The 6576-nt window shown below is 31.8% G+C and overlaps 1 long non-coding RNA gene across 1 annotated transcript; it reads left to right on the top strand.

Annotated features, from left to right (window-relative positions):
* The first annotated feature begins 343 nt into the window (after positions 1–343).
* On the top strand, positions 344–3195 carry LOC130047469 (uncharacterized). Its single transcript, XR_008796363.1, has 2 exons — positions 344–805; positions 2968–3195. It is a non-coding gene; the product is annotated as an uncharacterized LOC130047469 (long non-coding RNA).
* Positions 3196–6576: the final 3381 nt, after the last annotated feature.

Below are 6576 nucleotides of genomic sequence, written 5' to 3'. Positions count from 1 at the left end.
GCTCAGCAATTTATATTTTTAGCCTAAATTTCAAATAATACATATTTGTGCATGTGTCTGCTTTCAGTGTACTTTTTGGGGACTTTGAGTGATTCACCACCCTTTGAACAAATGTATTTTGAGATCCTCAAAGGAATCCTAGATTTGTCAAAGTATCACATCTTCCTATAATTGAATGTAATGATTATGTTTTCAAGATTTTAAAGGAAATTATTCTGTCTACAAAGCGAGATCATTTTATCTGTCCTTAAATTTTTAACCAAGCTATACACTGCATGCAGATAATTATGTTTCTTTAAAAATTGTTATAGTATTTAAACATCTTTTTATGCATGGTTGTATATGTACATGTAACTGAACTTATGAAGTACATGTATATGTGTTCAGTGTTTTATTATGTAAAATCTACTTAGGGGTACAACTACATTTACAAATTATGTACATGCATACAAAGGCACAAACACAATTTCTACCTCAAAACTTTCATCAGATACAAGTCAAAAAATTTAAGATTATAAGAATTAAGCTAATAATTATACATGTAGCAGATCTTAGAAATATTTTCATGAAGAGATACATTATTGCTTATGCTATCACTTTGCCTATCTTGGTTGAGTATATAGTACACTTGCAGATGACACACACTGTTTCATGGAATACTGAATCTTAATTATTGACAAATCGTATAATTTCATGATATTACATTTTTTGTTACATACTAAATAAGTGCATGATTTTTTTCCTTTTAGAAGTCATGTTTTAATTGCTGCCCATCAAATAGTACAGTGTCTTGCATGTGTAAATTGTAAGTATTCAGTGTCTTAGTATAAATCGTTAGTATTTTGAAGCATGATGTTACAGTTAGTTTATTGTCTCCCCTCTTCCAGGGGGATCAAGACATTGTTTTTGTATTTTTTGTCTGTCCATCTTGAAACTTTGTGTAATGCTTCATTGCCATATGGAGATGTGCATATTGTTGGGATGGGAGGATCCAATTATTTTCCTAAACGTTATAGTGGATCTAAGAGGGGTGGAAGAAGTTTAAATAGCTTGTGAATGTAAAACTTATACGGTACCAATTTTGATGCACCAGATGCGCATTTCGACAAATAATGTCTCTTCAGTGATGCTCAACCGAAATGTTTGAAATCCGAAATAACTATGAAGTTTTAGAGCTAAATATAGCCAAAAACAGCATGCCAAAAAAGTGGAGCCAAATTCGTCCAAGGATAAGAGCTATGCATGAATGCTTCTCCTCTTATATGGATCATCAGAGTTAGACTTAAACTTTTCACAATACTTCAATGCCATTTGCAGATTGGCATATATTGTATGGATAGGAAGATCCAATTGTTTTCTTAAAATCTTGGGGGTGGAGGGTATAAAATAATTTGTGAACACTTCTATATGGCTTATCGGAGTTCATAAATGCTTATGCTCATGCTTTCTGCTCAATACCATACAGTACAAGAAGAGACAGTTTTATTTGGAGAACTTCCAATTTCGGGAGCTCAGGGAGACATTTGTATTTCCTAATAAACAATCTTTAGTTTCAAATTGTGATTATGGTATTTTTGTTTCTCTTCTATAAAATGTTAATTATATTAAATATCTATTTTGAAAAAAAATCATAAAATATATATGTAAAGTTATAATTAAATTTTTTTCTGGTAAAATAGGCATAGTGTATATGCAGTGTAGGTAGAGATAAATCACATAGCAAAGAAAAATTCCAAATCGATTTTAGCTCACATGGGCTGAAAGCTTGAAAGAGCAATTCTGATCACTTTTTGCTGTCATCAAGTCCATTTGTACAACCTTTTCAACTTCTTCTCCAGAACCATAGTGTTAATTTCAGCCTAACTTGCCACCCTTCACAGGGGAGATAATCACAAAATAGGGTGGGGTCATTAAAAGTCTTCTCAAGAAATACAGGGCCAGAAGAGCTGAAATTTACAAGCAAGCTTCCTGGCATAGCGTAGATTTAGGTTTATTAAATTCATGACACTTAGGGATAGGATGGGGCTACAATAGGGGATCAAAATTTTACATGCAAAGGTATAGGGAAAATCTTTTAAAAATCTTCTTCTCAAGAACCACTGGGCCAGGAAAGCACAAATTTACAAGAAAGCTTCCTGATTCAAGTTTGATAACATATCATGGCCCCCGGGAGTAGGATGGGGCAACAATTGGGGATCAAAGTTTTACATACAAATATATAGGGAAAATATAACATCTTCTCAAGAACCAATGGACTAGAAAGTAAGACAAAAGTTTACATTTACATGAAAGCTCCCTGACATAGTGCAGATTCAAATTTTTTTAAAACCATAGCTCCCGGGAGGGAGGGGGGGGGGGGTAGAATGATGGGGCCACAATAGGGGATCAAAATTTCACATACAAATATATAAGGAAAATCTTTTGATTTTTTTTTTTAAAGAATCACTGGGCCAGAAAGTCTTACATTTATGTCAAAGCTTCCTGACATAGTGCAGATTTAAGTTTGTTAAGTAAGTTTGTTAAAATTATGCCCCCCCCCCCCCCCCCCCCAGGGGAAGGGTGTGGCCACAATAGGGGATCAAAGTTTAACATACAAATATATAGGGAAAATCTTTTTCTCAAGAAGCCATTGGGACAACGAAATTTACATTCACATGAAAGCTTCCTGACATAGTGCAGATTCAATTTTGTAATAATCATGGTTACGGGGGTAAGTTGGGGCCACAATAAGGATCAAAGCTTTATATGCTAATATACAAGAACAATCTTTAAATATGGGCCAAAGTAACTCATGTGAGCAATGTGGTCCATGGGCCTCTTGTCTTTAATGCTATTGATACTAAATTGAAACAGAATAAATATATCTAGAAGGAGTAATTAAGACAATCAATCAGTATTCATATTTCATACTGGAAAATGAAAGTTAGATAGCTTATATTGATCATTGTGAATTTTTTTTTCTTTCAGAGATTCATTTTGAGGAAATAGCTGGTGTGCAGTGCACATTCCTAAATGAATTCATCAGTTTACATTAAGGATCTACCTTCAAATCCTGTAATCTGGAATGCTCTAAAGTGCATGTCACAGACTAAAGTTATAAAAATAACTTCCAAGAATTTTTAAGAAATTGTTATAACTTTAAAATATATGCATATACATGTATACTGATATTGAATTAAATTTTATAAAATTTCAGCATCTGATTTTATGTATATATAGACATATTGTAAAGATTTTCCACTATAAAGGTTTAATTTCTTTAATATTTAAGACTTAAAAAAACTTTTGCAGATACAGTGGTGTAACATTGTCTTACTTTCTAATCAATACATATAGATAAGAAAACTATGTATATTTCAATAAATGTGGAAAATTTTCAACCATTGAATTTCCATTTATGAGTAGTAACTTGTACATAGTACTTCTTAACCAACTTTGATACTGTATCACTATAACTACCTGCTTGCATGCATTGCAGAGCACAACCGTAGTAATAATTCACATTTGCTGATGAATTGCTTTAGCATAAAGAGTAAAATTAGTACGTTAAGTTTTAATTTATGAAAATGCATATTAGGCTTTTCACAGATATTTCTTAAGATATATAGAAAATATGTATATATTCATATAATTTGTATAAATCCTGCTAATCTAGCTTCTTCCTAAGTGAGGTGTATGGCACGCCATATTTATACAATGTATCTACCGGGTATTCCTTTAAGGATTTCGTATATAATTTATGAAATATCTTCTATTTCTGATAAGATATCTAATAAATCTTATAAGATATATATCTCATATAATATACAGTTTATAAAATATTTAAGATATATATTATAAATTATGAAAGACATCTCCTAAGCTTTATAAGATATCTTGTATATCAAATGATATCATGTTTAACAGATATCTTATAAAACAGAATATCTTAACTGTTTTATAAGATTTCTCACAAGCTTTATAAGTTATCTTACATATCTTATAAGATATCTCATAAACAATTTTTAAAAAGATATAGCTCAAACTTTGATATATCTTATAATATACATGCAAGATATCTTATATGTTTTATGATATATATCTTATAAAAGTAAATTCATATGATACATTATAAAGTTAACAAGATGTCTTATAAAAATTCGTTTTTGAGATATCTTAAAAGACATAAGATATATGTTTTAGAAGATAACTTATAAAATATATAACATATTTTATAATCTTTTATCAGATATCCAATTATAAAGGATACAATTAATATATTTCATAAACTTTAGAAGATATCTTGTAAGTTTAATAAGATATCTTATAAAATTTATGAGATATCTTTAAAGAGGAATAAATCTAAAAATAGCATGCTATAGAAGTGTAGTAATAGAATCTAACAATAACATCAATTTCATTCTTTCTGTGACGATGATTTACTTATAATGTGATATATTATTTTGTGCAGTTTATGTGAGTCGCAATTATACTATAAGGGAGGAATCGCACATTTTCTTCACCAATTCTATTTTCAATGCAAAATATTCTCTTTTTGTAACCAATGCTGAAGATAACTTAATTTGTTAAAATTCCTTGACAAGAGAAAATTTTTATTTTTTTTTTGTCCTGTGACTTGACCACTCTACAAAATCCTAAATCGGGGAGGGGGAACTTTTTTCCTAAGGTCGAAAAAATTCATGATTTCTTAATTCGGTGGGGGGAGGGGGTGTTAAAAATTAACTACCAAAGATAAATTTTTTATATAAATTCTCCATGAATACATGCATATATGTTTGCAGTTCTGTCTTTACCCTAAATACCACTATAAATGAAAATGGAAGAAAGCAGTCTCCCCCAATTTCTTTATTTGCATGTGTTATAAACAATGGAATTATTACCGTTGCCCCCCCCCCCCCCCCCCCGAAAGAAGAAAAGACCCCCCCCCCCCTCATGACACGACAATAAGACTAAATATCAGTTAAACTACAATCTAAATCTTTAATCTTTAAATGACTTTAACTTCTTGAGCTTTTCACTATTTCACAATCATCGCTGGTATGACAGTACTTAATTGAATTTTCTAATATGCATTTGCATTGATGATACATGTCTGTTACAGTATATAGAAAATGACTATAGCTTTGGCAGATTTATTTCCGGTTTCCTTCACTGCGGAATTTGACCTCACCTCTAACCTTTTAATGGGTCAAAAAACCCACGTGGTGTAAATTTAAATAACAATAACGTTAGTAGGGGTGTGTATAATGGAATGACAACGTGTTGTAAAGTTCTAACGAGATACAAATGGAGTTTATCATTTTGTTTCGTGGATTTATCAGAATAAAGAGAATCTAATATTTTCGTTAAGTGCACATCTCCGATACCTGTTGAATAGACGCCCGTATTTGATACTTTTTTTGGCGATTATACCTTGTGCATTGCATATTATGCATATGGCATGCACCTTTATTTTGCAAGAATTGATATAAATAATATATTTTATGCTCTTTGCCTATTCCATTCTATCAGTATGTAATTGGCAAATGATTTATCAGCTTTTATTTTATTAGAAAATGCAAATACTGCATGCACTTACAAGTATGCAAGAAAAGCTTTTTTTTTTTTTTCTTTTTTTTTTGCATTTTTGTCTAACTTATCTAAACTTCCAGAATGTTGCATTAGTATACAATCAATATTTTGTAATTTTGAGCAAAGCATAATGTTTTAAAATGTTATTTTATTTGTTTCTCATTCCCTATATATTACTATCGGAGATGTGCACTGGTCGAGTCCAACTAGAAAAATCACTCAGGTGTGACAATCACATTTGGGGTATATACGGGTAGAGTAAATTAGGCTACCTGAAAGAAATATGGCGGATAAGATGAGAAAGGTGTACGTATTTATTAATTCATGTCAGCTTTAAACTACGGATAACTCCGTTTACCTGATCACGGTATTGGGTACACGATGGCGTGACCTGTTGACAGGAGGTGCTTGCTTACCCCTCTTATGTACCTGACCCCACCTCAGGTATATCCAGGGGTCCTTGTTTGCCCAACTCTTAATTCTGTATTTCTTATACTATAGGAATTATGAGATTGGTCACTGTTCGGTATTTTCACCTTTTCATTCCTACAGAAATTCAGTTTTTAGGAAAGAGTGGAGAATAATTTTTTAAATACATTAATGCATTTTCACATAAATCATCCATAATATAGCCCCACCCAAGAGACTGAATCCTGACCGAGGGTAAATAATTTCACAATCGCGGTAGATCCCCCCCCCCCCCCCCCCATGTTGTAGTCCTTATAACTGTGCACGTGGTGTTGAGTTCAGTTTCTCATAGCACAAAACCATACGGTTTACAGGCATGCGTGTGTGTGTGTGTGTGTGTGTCTGTTATCGAGAAAAATAATACAGTGGCACAAAATAAGATTATCATTGACAAAACAATAAGAAATGTAAATATTTGACTGAAAATAACAAAAATCATCATACCTATGGTGTAAAAATTATTAGAACAGTACTCAGTGATATTTTACTGTAGGGGTTGTTCAAACATTATTATTGCTGTCATCCTATCGTGGCCGT

This window comes from Ostrea edulis, chromosome 6, assembly GCF_947568905.1.
Source record: "Ostrea edulis chromosome 6, xbOstEdul1.1, whole genome shotgun sequence".
Lineage (NCBI taxonomy): Eukaryota > Metazoa > Mollusca > Bivalvia > Ostreida > Ostreidae > Ostrea > Ostrea edulis.
The sequence above is the reverse complement of the archived record's forward strand: the minus strand, read 5'-3'. Positions and strand labels throughout refer to the sequence as shown.